Source organism: Mus musculus, chromosome 5 (genome assembly GCF_000001635.26).
Source record: "Mus musculus strain C57BL/6J chromosome 5, GRCm38.p6 C57BL/6J".
In the NCBI taxonomy this organism is placed as follows: Eukaryota; Metazoa; Chordata; class Mammalia; order Rodentia; family Muridae; genus Mus; species Mus musculus.
The window spans coordinates 13,380,182-13,397,500 of NC_000071.6; the positions used below are offsets into that span (position 1 = coordinate 13,380,182).

The 17,319-nt window shown below is 37.4% G+C and overlaps 1 protein-coding gene across 3 annotated transcripts in view; it reads left to right on the top strand.

Moving 5' to 3' along the window:
• Positions 1-17,319, top strand: part of Sema3a (sema domain, immunoglobulin domain (Ig), short basic domain, secreted, (semaphorin) 3A) — a 478,664-nt gene that overhangs the window by 255,360 nt on the left and 205,985 nt on the right. Inside the window, 1 exon segment of one of the 3 annotated variants that reach the window (NM_001243072.1) lies at positions 16,603-16,901. The exons of the other annotated variants lie outside the window; for them this stretch is intronic. The gene's annotated coding sequence lies outside the window, so the exon portion shown is untranslated. 3 annotated transcript variants of the gene reach the window in all.

The following is a 17,319-nucleotide window of genomic DNA, read 5'->3' on the forward strand; positions in this document are numbered from 1 at the left end:
TGATACAACTGGACATACTGCAAATTCATTCCTTGAATAAATATGCCCAGATAACTCCTATGTATTAGATACAATTCTACTTTCTAGAGATGATTATAAAACTCAAGAATGGCATCCCATTTGGTGGAGAAAAATCTCAGGTGATACTAAGACAGTCTTAAAATGATTGGATAATGAAAATGCAGCCTCATTTACAATCTAACCTTTGATTCATCTCCACAACACGAAAAGGCCAGGGAAATACAGTCTATAGCTCTATGGTGGACAGAGCTTATAACGCAGCAGGGCAGGAATAGTCCCCCTTTATTTCAAGTCCAAGGATGCAGCTCAGGGTTTCATATTCAAGGACATCCTCCAAGGTGAGAGGAGAGAATGCACTCAGCTTAACTCAGTTCATCCTTTGTGTATTGAAAGCTAATGTCTAGCCATTCCAATTTTCCAAACATAGGAAACTGTAATTTTAAAAAAATGCATCTGAAAGGAAAATACTGGCAGCCTCTTTGTTCTGGTTTCATTACATGATTGAATTAGTACAAATACAAAATTCTAGATCTTTCTAATATTAGCACCATATGGTCTTACTATGCAGATCAATATAAAATCAGTGAATTAGTCATAATATAGAAAATATATTATAATATAAGCTTTATTTTAGTATATGAAATTATTGTAATTTCCATGCCTCGATTTTACCACTTGCAAAAGTGGAGATGTAGAACTCTTGCACTCCACAACACTGTGGTTGAGAACCTCAAGTTTTGATAAACTTAAGTGAAATCCATCACCTTATATATCATGTTTACTTGGAAACTATAGAGTAAAATTCAAAATCACAGAACCTATGACATGTATGTCTTCATATTAATCATAGTCTCTCCTTATAAGCAGATGATTTGGAAATAAAACCAAACAAGTTGGTATCATACCCAACATGGGTAGGAAGTGCATCATGCTACCAGCCTAGGAAAATGTCCCTTTTCAGTGCTGTCAACTGAGAGATGAGTTGCAGCTGCACTCTAAGAATAACTGTTGGTTCTTCCTCTTGGTGTCCCTCTTCATGAACTACCTGTCTATGTATGTTTATTAGGCTAGATGTTTAGGAAGTCTCTTTCTTATAGAATATATTCAATTATTTGAAGGCAATTAAATTAAACTTCTTTGTCACTCCAAAGAAGTCTAATGATTTAACATCGAGTTGATAAGAGTCACTTTTATTTACCAAATTTTTACATTCTTGCTATTACTAATTTTCTTACCTCTTCATGCCAATGGTAAAATGTCATTACCAACTGCATAATTATATTAATAACAGAATGCAAAATATCTGACATTGATAGTGAAGCTCTATTGTCTTCAACTTTTATACAAGTAACCTCTTAACTCTTTTATCAAGCCATTGATAAAGTGCAGACTTCAAGAATGGACATTAATCGGGAGGCAAAGGCAGGCAGATTTCTGAGCTCAAGGCCAGGCTGGTCTACAAAGTGAGTTCCAGACAGCCAGGGCTATACAGAGAAACCCTGTCTCAAAAAAAAAAAAAAAAAAGAAAAAAGAAAAAAAGAAAAAATGGACATTAATGTATGCTCTTTATGTTAAATACAAAGAGAAATATTATACGTTCAGATTCATTATAGTGTTTAAGGACAAAGTACCAAGAGCCCAGATAATGACCTTGATTTGAAGGCAAGGATTTGAAAGGAGTTGATCTGAGATTAATCCTAAAAGATGAAAGGAGTTTATCCAAGAAGAATATCTTGGGATTTCCAACCCAGAAAAACAGGTTTTGTTAGTTTTTGTACTAACACTTTAAACTCTACATTATTTTGAATATAATGTGCCATCCCCTTTTCATGTATACCTCTCTTGGCACCTCCCTTCAAAATTTCTGTTTAAGGAATATGAGGCATTGGCAGTTTCACATACAAAAAAAAAATGTTATGAACAGTGAACATCAGAGGAGATACTTGAATTAGATTACAAAATTAAGTGGTTCTAAATGCAGTTAAATGTTCTGGAAAAAAATCACCAGTGGTACTTTTGTTAATTGCTACCAGGATTAGAATTATATAATTAAGAATTAAGGAAAACCTTTCATCTCAGCTCCAAACTTTGTCTCTGTAACTCCTTCCATGGGTGTTTTGTTCTCAAATCTAAGGAGGGGCATAGTGTCCACACTTCAGTCTTCATTCTTCTTGAGTTTCATGTGTTTAGCAAATTATATCTTATATCTTGGGTATCCTAGGTTTGGGGCTAATATCCACTTATCAGTGAATACATATTGTGTGAGTTTCTTTGTGAATGTGTTACCTCACTCAGGATGATGCCCTCCAGGTCCATCCATTTGGCTAGGAATTTCATAAATTCATTCTTTTTAATAGCTGAGTAGTACTCCATTGTGTAGATGTACCACATTTTCTGTATCCATTCCTCTGTTGAGGGGCATCTAGGTTCTTTCCAGCTTCTGGCTATTATAAATAAGGCTGCTATGAACATAGTGGAGCATGTGTCCTTCTTACCTGTTGGGGCATCTTCTGGATATATGCCCAGGAGAGGTGGCCTAGTCGGCCATCACTGGAAAGAGAGGCCCATTGGACTTGCAAACTTTATATGCCCCAGTACAGGGGAATACCAGGGCCAAAAAGGGGGAGTGGGTGGGCAGGGGAGTGGGGGTGGGTAGATATGGGGGACTTTTGGTATAGCATTGGAAATGTAAATGAGTTAAATACCTAATAAAAAATGGAAAAAAAAAAGAATTAAGGAAAACATAGTAAGTAAATAGTCAGTATTTCAAGGTGAGGGGTTTTGGCATCCTTTTTCTTAAATTAAGTGTAGAGCTAAAGAAAAATAAAACTGATAAGAAAATCCAAATACAGAAGAGTTTATATTTAATATAATTCCATAGAGATAAACACTTCTTTGTGAACAGCACATTCTGAAACACATAGGAGGGAAGAGATAACATCAAAAATAGTAAGGAAAAAGAAACCAGACTCCAAGAAAATGTTTCATTGTTCACATGTTTTGTTGCTGTTAATTTCACCTTATGTTGTAACAGGATTAATGACTGCTCGGATATACACTATATACATGCACTTGGATACACATAACAAAGTGTAATATTACAGAATGAGAAAAATAATAAAAGAAAAGAAAATAGGGAGTACAGTTCCCAGCTAGAAAAGAGACAGTAGTTTCTACACACAAGGATTAGATTTCATTTTAAATTTCCCCACTGCCAAGGTTAAAAAGGAAATACATTTCCATTAACTGATAAAGTGGAGTATATCAGCTCTTCATTAGGAAAAAATCTTTCCTGGCACTAAATTCTAGAAGAGGATTTATCATGTATACCATTATTTGAGATGTTGACTCCTATAATGAATAGTGGCTTTGCAGACATTGTGGGGCTATTCCTTACCAGGTCATTTGTTATATCAACCTACGTAAAAAGCTAAGGGCATAATATTACATTGTGATCAGAGAATCAATTTGTGTTTGGAGCCTTGGAGACACTTGGGAGGGTGGAATGGAGAAACAAATTCAATCATGTGGAAACAAAAAGAATTAATTGGTGTGATGCTGCCACAATGGATGTAAACCCTTGTGTGCTCTAGTATCACTAAGGGCACATCTTTCAAATTTCATCATGAAACTTAGAATAAAAAAAACAATTTTTAATTCCCACCTGCCTTTGAGACTTGAGAAGACAGAAGGCTGAATCGCCAAAATCAGCTGACAAGGTAATTGCTTATGGTGTACTGTGTATATCCAAACTGCTGCTCTGTGGACCCTATTGCCAACACCAGGATCACTCTTTATGCATGGATGGCTATCATCCTCCTGCTTCAAACCCTACAGGTACCAGCAGCATCAGAACCTCTTCCCACCTTTACTGACCTCCTATAATGGTTCTATAATGCCTGGATTGCCGTGGCATTTCCTCCTGCACTCCTTACCTGATAGGTCTCCTTTCCTTGTTTTTTACTTTTCTCCTCTGCCTGTATTTTATTGTATTCCAGAGTTCTGTTCTTAGCTTACTTTCCCTCTCTATCCTAGCCCTCACTCCCACATATACTCCTATTTTTGCCTCTGGCAATTTAGCTTTAAACTAATTTGTTCAACTGTCTGTGTGTACCTAAAATACTCGTTGATACTCTGTCCTAAACCAACAAGTTCAGGATTGCACTCCCTTTGCTATCCCAGGCATACCTGCTCGTGTTCTCCGGGTCTTAATGATTAGTGGCTCTACCCATCTTGCCAAAATCATGGGTAAAACTGTTAGAAACATCTCACTTTTCACATATCCATCCTTAGCCTTAACCTCACTTCCTCAAGACTAGCAAATTTTGGCTCCTATGTATCCTAGATTTGTCTTACCTCTTCTCTTAGTATGCCACTGCCATGATTGGTAGCCTAGTTTCCTCTTTGTATAGATAATTAAAATAAGCTTCCTTGACCGCCTAGCTTCCCAGTCGTATACCAATGAATGCATCTTCCTCTGAAATAGGACTCCTTTTCTACAAGGCAGATCTTTTATGATGGTCTCCTCCTTTCCAGCCTCTGCGGCACTTCATCACCCACATCAAGATTACAAGCGTGACTGTAGAGATGTCTTTTGATTTGGACCCTGCTGATTTCTCCTTTCTCTCTTTGCAATTTACATCCTTTTACTGACGAAATTGCTCCCATTTCCTGCACTCACACATGCTCTCTTATTTTGTGGCTTTGTGCATTGGCTGAAGTCCTGGTGTGACCGCCTCCTCTTTCTTCAGCTGCTCTTACTCATCATTTAAGAACAACTCAAGCAACAGCTTTGTCTCCCACAGAAAGCCCCTTGTAAAACCTCACTTGAGTTGAATGTCTATTGGCTGAGATACCTGAACAAGGAATGCATATTTTCTATCTGTATTTTTAGTATATTTTATTAATTTAGGCTCCCTGCAGAGCAGGAATACAAACTTGTTAAAATAATTTCCCCAGATTAACTAGTTAAGTGCATAAAAATGATCTCCATGTTTAAATGCATGTTTAAACATTTCCTAAAGTAAGTTACTTTTCCCAATAATATTATCTTTACCAATGTATATCTTAATAAAGTCAAATGAGAACACAAAAATGTGAATGGTAAATGTACAAACAGCTCTAAAACTTTTGCACCATAGTAGTTAAAGTTAACATCAAAAACATAGAATTTATGCTTATCCTGAACTATTACTATGTATTCTAGTTTAGAATGTATATTATAAATGTTTTTGTTTAATGAGTTAATACTTTGATATTAAAGATAACAAACACGCCAAGTGGTCATGTGCCAGTGGCACATGACTTTACTTCTTGCACAGGCAAGGGACTCTCTGAGCTCAAGGCCAGCCTGGTCTATAGAGTGGATTCCAGGACAGCCAGGGCTTCCCAGAGAAACTCTGTCTTGAAAGACAAACAAACAAACAAATATGATAACATATATTATAAAATATTTTGAATGAAAGAATCTTAAAAATAACGTGTATATCTATCTCCAAACTTAAATTATAACTTATATAGATGAGTTTGAGTCCATTATATTTTAGTCTTAAGCAAAATAATTAAATATTTCCAAAAGTGAGATAAAATTTTACACTATATCAAGTAAATGTGTTAGAACATAGTATTGTCAGAATTATAAGGAAATGGGGATTCAGTTTATTTGGTCCAATTAATTTATCTGTAGAGCATATTGAGGCCCTGAGAAATCTACTCTGCAGCACCATAACTGACTAATGCCAAGGCTGGGAGCAGTGTTCACATTGAACTCCCCTCAATATACTGCCCTGTATTCCATATATGTTCAATAATGTAGTCTCTCATTTACATTAAACAAAAGCCTGCAAACATACAAATGCATACCAACACATACATTTCACGATATGGAATAATTAAATAAATTCTTCTGCTGTTACTCGCACTTGACATCAGGGAGAGTAGATGGCTCATTTTCCAAACCAGTAAAATCACTAAGAAGTTGCCTTAGAATATTCTTTCCTATCTTTCTATTTTAAACCAAATTCCATCAATGAATTTTTAACAAAATAAAAAATAAGAAAAATAATTGTGTTGTTAGGAAATATGTAGTTAAATATGTGGAAGGAAAAGATAATATTAGAATGAAAATACTATTCATTATTTACATAAAACCAGTTCTCTTGGTAGTTAAATTGGAATCACTGTATAAATAGAATAATAACCCCTTACCTACAAAAGTCACATAGTTGTTAGATGTTTAATGTCATTTTCCTATGTATTATAAATATGTGGTACTCATTTTTGTAACAAAACTTAGTTGACTGTGTTTACCTTTAGCAGAATGTATAATGAAGTAATAAATGTAAAGAAATGGTCCACCTTCTTATTTGACAAATTACTCTAATTTCTGACTTCCGGAAAAAAAGTGATAAAGATCATTTTAAAAAATAAAATTATGAGAACAGAGAAACTTTAGGGAGATTTCTTATTATTTTATTGTAAATACGAGTAAATGTAAACACAGTTGACTAAGTTTTATTACCAAAAATGACCAAGGCCCAGCGTTCCACCAATGCTTCAGATGCCAAAATGCCCAGAAGAATTTGTATCATTTGAGACAGGAGAGAAATATTTTATGACACACTACTAGAAAATGTCTGAGTTTAACTAAACACTTATAATGCAGGAGAAAATATTTTTTAAAGTTTATACCTTGGCATTACAAGAAGGTTTCTGTGTGCTCCTAACAGGTAAGATTATGTTGTTTCTCCCTTGAAATGCAATCCCTGGGTGGTTGGTAGTGTGCTCGCTCATCTCAGAATTCTTACAACTTTAGCATGCCACCTGCTACAAAAGCTAAATAATTATTTTAAAATTACATTAAGTTTACACATGTATATACTCATATAATATTTGGATAACTGTAAGTATACACATGTACATGGAAATTATGCTGGTTTAAGTGACAAATGACCCGCAAAGTTTCAGATGTGAAGATTTGGTTCCTACTTGGTGTCTATTGGGGGAGGCTTAGGAGGAGCACCCTTGCTGGAAGGAGGAGCACCCTTGCTGGAAGGAGGAGCACCCTTGCTGGGGGAAGGAGGAGTATCCTTGTTGGAGGGAAGAGCACACTTGCTGGAGGAAATACATCACTAGGTCCTGCCTCTAATACTTTAAGGCCCTGTGTCACTTTTGGTTTGCTGTCTCTTTTTTCCATTTTAGTTTGAAGAAGCAATCTCTCTGCTTGCTCTAGCCACAGTATCTGTCTAGCGCCATACTTGCCTGGAATGATAGACTTCCATCTCTCTGGACCATAGCCCAAATGAACTCTCCTTTCTATCATCTGTCTTGGTCATTATTTCTAATGATAGCAACAGAGAAGCAAGCAGACTCAGACATACATTCTTATATAAATATGCATACATGTGTATACATGCTTGCTCATATACGCACATGTGACTCTCTCTGTGTATTGGTGTGTCTATTTATAAATATATAATACTGTGCGAAGGAAAACACATAACCTCCTTCTCCTCACCCATCATTGTTTTAAGGTCCTCTGTTTGTATACACTCTCAGTCTTTTCTAGTGACAGCTGCAACTGCACAGTAGTTGTCTGGAAACCTAGCTCTTGTACCAACACACCCACTGACCTCTTGGGAAAAGGGAGACACATTTTTCCCACACCTACTTAAACAAGAAGAGGCCTTACCTCTTAAATTGTGCAACACCTGACTTTCAGCTTGAGAGAACTGTGCAGATGAAACTCAGTTCTATCAGACCTATATGCAATGAAATTCTATTAAAGGGCATTTCATCACCCTATTGTATACTTTTCTGAACATCGCAAACTAAGGCTTCTTTAGTTTAACCACGTTAGCAAATAAATTTTTTAACCTTTCTATAAAACTAAATAATGATGACCCATTGTCGGAATGTTGTAAATTGAATTCCAGATCAATCTCAATGAGTTATGGAACTTATTGAATATTTTGAAGAAAGTTTTGATGGAACGATAGGACTCTGAAAACACTCAGAAGTTATTTTCCATCCTGTTTTGGCTATTCATCTGAGTATAACAATTTGACAGTCAGCTTTCTTTCTTGCTGCTAACCCTACATTGCACAGGAACTAAGACAAGAGTTGTAAAGGCAGCCATGTAAATGTTTTGAGTTCCACTGTGTGAAAAGGGTTGTACAATGGACTCACAGGGAGCAGATCATGAGTCTCACCACTGAAGAGTTGTAATTAAAACTGTGATATTAAATAAAACAACTCTGAAATCTGACTTTACTGGCACAGTGAGTACCTCCACGCATGCTCCAAACACGGTCTATTTGTACAGAGGTTTCGCTTACAGTGCAGAATCAGGTCTGGGATGCCCCCAGTTCTGTGAGACTGTAAAAAGGAAACTGCATAAAAAGAGAGGGATAGCTTAATTGATGCTAAAAATCCCTAAGGAATGACATATTTACTATATTTTACATACATCTTACTGCTTCATTTGATTGTCCCCAGCAACTCATTTTTACATGTGAACAGGAAAGACCTGTAGAATGTATTTCAAACTCATTTAATGAAAGTGAAAAATAAAGACTCAACAAAGCAATCAGAAAAAACATTAGTGTAAATAAAAAGCCGTCTTAGCTTCTACTGTGTAAACTAAGCTTTTGAAAACTCACCAAGTGAAAGGTTAGATTATTTTACTTTCTTTTCTAATACTTTAACAGTGTACACTTCTCACGCTGATAGTAACATTCAAATAAATCAGATTGGGAAGAGGGACACAGTGCCAATCATGTAGCATCTATGAAAGCTTTCTGAAATTGCATGGGGCAGAGGAAACATGATCTTGCTTCTGGGGTGGCAAGCAGCCCGCCACCGTAAGATAGCTGAAGCGCCATGCCCTGCATCCTGTTAAATGTAACTCAATCAGCTCCACGTCAGCAGAAGGGCTTTTATTTTCATCCTGACATGCCAGTCCAAAAGCATACTAAAGCTTTCGCTTGTGTAAAGCTTCAACATGATTATTCCTATAAAATAATTAGTGACATTTGAGCCCCTTTCTGATAGACTCCATTTAGAGAGAGGTAAAGTCAGTTTTCTCATTTACTGAATTCACATTTGAAACACTATTTTTAAAAAAGGGCCAATGGGGTAAATTCGAAAACTTCATGATTTTTTCTAAACTATATTTGATTCTGTTACCAAGTGCCTGTGTTTTTAGAAAGCCTTGCTAAGAACTGTTCTTAGGCATAAAAATTACAATTTTATTTAGAAGGCAACAAAGACATGCATATATTGTGCTATTTTTAGGAAGTATGATAATTAAAACATTAATGAAAAATAAAAAGTCAACATGTACTACTCTATGAATCACAATATCCATACATATCACTGGCCCCATGACTTAAAGTGACATTTTATGATACATGGGTAGTATGATGATAAACATTGCCTTATAAATCTGTCCAATGCATTGACACAGAACACTGAAGGAAACCTAGAAGGGCTCCTGTTGAAGCTATTACAGCGCAAATTCCACCAGGATGGAAAATTAACTTATTTACCAGCCAATCAGGATTCCCTAGAGTTCCGAAAGCAGCATGAAACAAAACATGGTGAACAGCTAAAATACTAAAGAGAGCTATTGACCTGTGAGATGTAATGACATAAAATATAAATAGTAGCAGGAGATATCCCCTTAATAATTGTACAGGTGTTTCACCCATTGACCCTAACTTTTCTGTTTCCTAAAGTTAAGTATGGCACTTATCTGGGAAAATAATTTCCCCTGAAACATAAATAATACTAGCTCACGAGGCTTGTAACTTAGGTTATAAAGACCCACTCACACATTGAGGATTTAGTCAGTACTAGTAATAGGTCTTCAGGTAGTTTAAGGCTGGACTTAGCAAAGGAGACACCATCCTCTTCTAGACTGTACAAGCTGTGAAAGGGGGAGGATGTCATACTCAGGTCTGGCCATGTGAGTCACCAGCAATTAAGTGGTGAAATGAATGTTATTCTTCATCAAACTGCAGCTGCTTGCAGTTGCCAGGCTAATTAACAAAGGCTTGCTTGCTGGTCTAGATCATGGTTTCTGCGTTCATGTACCCTTCTGTACTCTTCACAATATAATTTATGTCATCCTATCCTTTACGAGCAACTACACTGTACATGATATGCAAATTCCCATGCATTTAATACTCTAAAATACAACAAGCAAAGATCATGTTTTAAGAACATAAAATTAAGAGCAGCCAAGACCTTTCCTCATTTCAATAGACTCTCTGGTACCCACTGCAGTAATTCTTAAGAACTGTTCTATCAAAGGCCATTTTTTTGAGCCATGCTTTTTCCTCCCAATCTTTATATTAACCCCTTGCCCCATGTTCAATTCTGATACATGGGTGTTGTCTGGCCACGGACTGTACCTTGTCTGCAAGAGAAAACTCTGTAGTAATGCTGTCTTCATGGGTGTACTTATATTTGGTTGTGGGATGGTAAACCATGACAGGAAGCTTGATAAGGTAGAGCAGGTCTGAGACCTGGAAACTTGGTGGAGACACATCTGACACTTAGGTGGCTCCCCCACTTCCTGGTTCATGCCTGGAATGGTACATGCACCACACTCCCCACATAAGGAAATGTGACTACATAGGCCCAGAACAGAGTTATCTTTGCTAAGGAGGTACCTAGAGGCCCTGAGGGCTTAGCCAATAAGCGTCCTTTCTCAGATATTCCTTCCTGCAAAAGGTATTTAATCTCCAGTCCACCCTGAGAAGTTGATATGGTATGTTTCCATTTTCCATGATGAACAGTCAATAAACAGTTTAGAACTGTGGACTGTTTCTTTCATCAAGTTCCATAGTGGGGAGTCAAGGACACGGCCTTCAACTATCTAGCCATAGTTTCATTCTCCTGTAGAAGACCTCTCTACGCTTCTAGTCACAACTGCCACCAAGCTAAGGACAATTACCACTGAGCTAACTAAACCTGGGCTAGATGCTGTCATCAGCCCTAGGTCCAGACTCCGTTCTCAACTCCTCTGCAACTCCCAGCAGTGCCTAGATGTCCAAGAATCTGAGAACCACCATGGGGATCCCCAACCCTTCATTCGTGACTTCTCTGGGCAGTTCTCCAGTGTCTACTGGGTGACCCAGAAATCATGGAATACTAACTTCAGCTTTCTTATATCTCAGACTGTGCTTTCCCACCCCTGGAGTTGTGTATCTGGGCTCCCTGAAGCCCAGCATCTGCCTAAGAAATGGGCTACCATGTTTAGCTTGGCCTGTTGAGTTTTACACATATTTCTCTATGTTTTATTTTTCATTGGGGATTGAAAGACATTTCATTGCATTATTGAATTGACAGTGGTTAATGTAGAAGTCAATATGATGTTACAAAAATAACAGGTTCTTTTAACAACCTCATTTAGTTATTGACAAAGTTGACTACATTGAGTATGTGCCTTGTAATATTCTGAAACATGATACACTGTAGAATGATTTTTTTTAATGTTGCTAATTAGGCTGGAGAGATGGCTCAGTGGTTAAGAGCACTGCTTTTCCACAGGTCCTGAGTTCAATTCACAGCAACCACATGGTGGCTCACAATCATCTATAATGATTTCTAATGCCCTCTTCTGGCATTCAGGTACATATACAGATAGAACACTCAGATACATAAAAACATAAATAAGTTTTTACAATGTTACTAATTACTATGACACACTATGGGATTACAAAAATATAGCTAATTATTATGTGCCTTATCTCAGCCTTATTATTATTGTGGTAAGAACATTTTATATACATTATCTGAACACTTTTTTTAAAGTTCAGTGTATTAATAACTATAGTTACCATTTGGTACAAAGCTATCAAATAAGGCAAATGTCTTACCTATAGAAATTTAAGCAATCAGAATTATGCCCACTACTGCAATGGGTAAAGAGTGAGAGACTTTGGAGCACTTGGTCCTAAAATAAGGTGTCTTCATCAGAACAATTCCCTCAGGACTTGGGGAGCTATGCAGAAGGAAGAGAAGGTGGGAATCTTGTAAGAGCCAGAGGGAATGGACGACACCAAGGAAGCTATCTTCTAGGCACGGCAGGACTGACTCATATGAACTCTAACACACCATAGCAGCATTCACAGGGCCTGCACATGTCAAGTTCTACAGAGTCCCAGTACTGAGAGGAGGAAGTGCCCGCCCCTAACATAGATGCTTCCAAAGGAAAAATCAGTTTTCTCCCAGAGTTTCACAGTGACAGGTTGCATGCCCAGCAGTAGATGGTCAACACAAAATGGTATTTTGGTGATTTTTTTTTTGTACTGCCTTTTGAGGACTTTTATTCTTATCAGTACTTTGCTTGTATATTATGGTTTCTGATTTTGTGGCTTTCTTTTAGGCACGTGTGTGTGTGTGTGTGTGTGTGTGGGTGTGCATGCACATATGTGAATGTGTTTCTCCTGCTTTTACTTTGTTCTTATTGTTTCTTTCTTTGTTTGTTTTCTATTTTGCTTGTTTTCTAAAAATCTAGAGGAAGGAGGCCTGGAGTTGGATGGGTGAGCAGGGAGAAAGTATCCGGGAAGGCCTAAATCTGATCAAAATCCATGATATGGAAAAAAAAAAGTTTATTAAAAGAGAAAAAAATCTTACTATTTAAAGTTGTAAGTACATAAGTAAACTAATATTTTCCTCATGCCAATCTGCATGGAATGTTAGTTTATTAGCAAAGCTTTAGTTGAGATAATATAATCTAAAAATGTGTGAGAAAACAGGTATTGTAGACATTTTGTGTCAAAGGAGAATTATAAAATTCAGTCAGAAATTGTTAAGTCCCTAAGTCTCTTAAGTCATATAAAAATAATATGAAAAACAATCAAATAAATAATAGCTGTTTCATCGAGGTCCTCAGCTCACATCTTTCCAACTAGGATCTGTCACTGAAGGAGATAAACTGCTATAGACTGAATGCTGTTTCTCTCTCTGATTCAGCAGGGGAAGAAAATGAAGTCGTGTCAATCGATTTTTGTTTTCCAGGGTTTAACATTATGGATACACACTAAAGAAAAATGGGAAATTGAATTCGTTTCACAAATCCTTGTGAATAAAACAAAACAAAACAAAAAAAAAACCATGCAACTGTTAGCTAAAAAACAAGACATTTTCTAATGTCTCCTATAAACTGGCAGCTGCTGCTGTAGCCAAGGCTATAGGAACATAGGTTATGACTCTGCCCCATAGCACAGATATATATATATATATACACACACACACATATATATATACATATATATATATGGAGATTGAGAGAGAGAGAGAGAATATCCTGGCCTCCTGGCCTAGGTCAGGTCAGATGGTGTTTTAATTGGAGGCAATATGTAATGGTATAGACAGTAAAGAATATGTGTGGCCTTTCCTTTTTTATCTATTGCAATTTGGGGAATTCTGTGATCCTGGAAAGGCACTGCATGCTAGTCTTGGAATCACTGTCACAAAACAGTTGGTTTTGCCCAACTCTCCTTCCTGTGGAGGTTTGAATCTTCTTAGGAGTTTCTGATCCCTGTCATTATCAATCTGACACTATGGAGAAGCATTTTAATTCACCCTGTCCCTGCATACAGGGAGTAGCAGACAAACAGCAGAGGTGTAACATTCTGTGCAGACGTTAACAGGGAGAGTCTTTGCATCTCCTTTGCATGAGTCAAATGGAAGTAATTCTTTGTGCAATGTTGCCAGCTTCTACACTTTGTATATTTAGTGTAGATCTAGTTATTTATTTATTCAGTGAGCATGTGTGCAATGTGCCTCTTGGAAGCAAAATGTGAATAACTTCATATCCTGAAACTCTCGGGGCCAACCTGCTCTTGTCATTTAGATTCTGCACATGCTGGCTGCCTCTTTTCCAGCTCACTGTTGAGCCTCTGCTAATCACTATTAACAATAATGGGATTTGTGTCTCACTTAAAATTTTTCTTCTTCCCTTTCCATTGAGGTGGAGACTGTCACTAACACCCACCACCAACAGGTATTTGCAGTGGCTGGTTAATTAGGAAACTCATTTAGGAGATGATCCAGCAAAGAACCCAGGTTAGGGATGGGGGTGGGGGTGGGGGTGGGGGTGGGGGCGGGGTTGTGACAAGCTCCAGCACAGATCCAAGTGGTTAAAAGATGTGCCATTTTAAAACATTTCTGAAATGCTAAGATATGACAGAGTGATATGATAAAATAAAAGAGACGGTGGAAATAAAGACAGGTTTCCTAAAATTCAAAACAGAGAACAAACAATCAAAACATCTTCCTAAGACTAGGTTTAGACATTTTGGGCAATTTAGACACAAACCATAACTTCAGCTTATTTTTCTAGCCACTTCTTCCTTCCCCATTCCGACATATTAACTAAGCTAACAAAGGCCACCTGCTAGTCCCACTAAACAAACTCTCAAGGAGAGAGCTGGTCACCAGTGCACATTTTCCCTCTGATTTTTGACAGCTTTAATTATCTGGTTTTTTTCTTCTTCTTCTTCTTCTTATGATATACAGTAACAATTTAAGTCTTTGGTCAGTTTTTCATCCCATTCTGCATTGATTTAATATTTATTACTACAGTTCATTTACAAAATGAGCACATTTTCACTGTGTTGCAAGTTCAATACAAAGCTGAGACAAGCGTATTTTACCAGCTCTGTATTAGCAGGGCATGGGGGAGGGCGGAGCCAGTGCCTCTGCAGAGGCTGAACCCCCTTCGCATTTTACCAATTCCTTGTCTCACTCATGCTTCCCCCGCATACTGCTTATGCTAAAAGCATTCATAAGGGTCAGATTATGCAAAGTGTAACTTAATTTCTGAGACATTGCTTTTAACCTGCCACCCTTGGGTTCCCATCCCTCACTACAGTAATCCTTATGTAATGAGCATTTTTGAACAGAACATGCAATACATCACATATTTAGTTTCGAAAGCATCTCAATTAGTCGGATATTTTCTGATCTCTAAAGCATTTTTTTCACTTACATAAATTATCTTTAGGGAAAAAAGTTCAAATTCCTAGATTCAGAAAAAAAATTATTAAAAATGAATTTCAACATGAGAATGGGGAGGGTTAGCTCTAACTACAGCATTTTCCACAATGTTGATGATCATAAGATTCTCAGTGACTAATGGAGCAGTCTCTTGAAAAACAAAATAACAGGAAATAACAGATGCTATTTTTTAAAAAAATATAACCCAACCAAAAACATCTCGATAAAAGAAGTAAAATTTGTTTTAAGTTTGGTTGTCTTTTTAGTCTTGTTAGAAAATCTGATTAAATTTTTGAAAATTCCCTAGTTAAATAATTTCCCTCAAAATTTCTAATAGTGATCACATTTGGGAGGAAATGCTATAATCACAATGAGATGAGACTCTAAGTACATTTGTTCCATCAAGTCCACCCTAAGTAGATTTACACACTAAATCATTGAGTGCACTCACAACATGCTCAGTCTTTCCATTCCTCTATTTACAAATGCAACAAATGTTTTTACTCAGGAAAATGCAGGGTATCTATACTCTAGGAAAGTAAGTGGTGTGTGAGCGTGTGTGTCTGTGTGTGTGTGCATGTGTGTATGTGTTGTTCGAGTGTTGTGTGTATGAGTGTTGTGTATGTTTGTGTGTATGTGTGTGTGTTTTCTGAGTGTTGTGTGTATGAGTGTTGTGTATGTTTGTGTGTGTATGTGTGTGTGTTTCTGAGTGTTGTGTGTATGAGTGTTGTGTATGTTTGTGTATATATGTGTGTTATGTTGTCTGAGTGTTGTGTATGCGTGTGTGTTGTGTATGTTGTATGTTGTGTTCTGAGACTCTGTTATTTTTGGAGGAGGGAGTTTGAGTGGGTGTTGGTACACCTGTTTGTGGAAGTACCTAGTAGAGGCCAAAGTTGACAGTATGCTGTTTATCCCCCACACACCTTAGTTTTTGAGACTGAGGATCCCTCCTGAGTCTAGACCTCACTGAATGACCAATCTGCCTGGCCAGTGAGCTCCAGGGATCCACCTCTGCAACAGTTACAGATACAAGCCACCATGATGTGCTAAGGATTTGAATGCAAGTCCCCAGCTGTGACTCAAGTCACAGCAGGCAATTTGTGGACTTAACCAACTTAAAATTGGTTGTAAATAACAGGATTTTGCTATTTCAAATTATTTTCTAATTACAAAACATAAGTGGACCCTTCAAAATAAGCACACTAATTTTACCTAAGAAACAAACATCTCCCCACAAAACAAATATTTTAACAAGTAACTTCTGAAACCACCTCAGTCTTTATTGGAAAAAAAATTAATAAGTAAGAGTTGAGTTACCTAACTTGTTGTAAAGTTGGAAGTACTGTTTCTCTGGAAAATCAAGCACGATGCCCAGTAAATTCTTCATAAGCTATCTCAGTATGAAATGGGGTTGAGGCTAAAAGCTCCTGAGTTCTTTGTCAAAATAAGCAGGAGGACATCATCCTAGGAAGCCTGTGATCACTCACCAGTGGCAGCGCTTAGATTTGAAAACTTGAAATGTTAGAAGTCTCAGGAACTCAGTTGCTAATAGCCTTCATTGTGGTACAAGACAGGCTGTGGAGTGGAGTGCAATTGAAAATAGAAGGCTTTGTGTGAAACAGTATTTTCCTATACTTTAAGAGTCAGTATTAAAAGATCAGTATGCTACTTCTGACTCTCAGCTGCAGTAGTCAATACAGAAACCTCAGGGTTTTCTGGCGGCACATCCAGAAGGTTGCATCAGGCCAGGCCTTGCCTTAGGCCACAGGTTCTTTGAGTGAATGGTAACAGCTGGAGGAGTGGATCAAAATCCACATTGCTTGTCACCCCTGCAGCTAAATCCTCTGTTTTTACAAACTCCTGGGCAGGTACCTCTGACTTGCTTCTACTTCAGCTAAGAAAAGGGACTAAAACTTAATGCCTCTCTCTCTCTCTCTCTCTCTCTCTCTCTCTCTCTCTCTCTCTCTCTCTCTCTCTCTCTCTCCCTCCCTCCCTCCTTCCCTTCTTCCCTCCCTCCCTCCCTCCCTCCCTCCCTCCCTCCCTCCATCTCTCCCTCTCTGGGTCTGTGTGTGTAAAATTGTAAAGTTAGGGAACAACTTTAATTAATTTTGCTAAAGTCAGGAGTGAGGTAACAGCAGGTGTCTAAGACCCAAAGACCTTTATTTCGTCCAAAATTAATTGCATCAAAGTTATAAGAATAAGAATGTTTGTAAATATGAATTTATTTGTATAGAACTCTAGATATTAACTTTAGTATAAATTATACATTCTATACAATTCAGTATT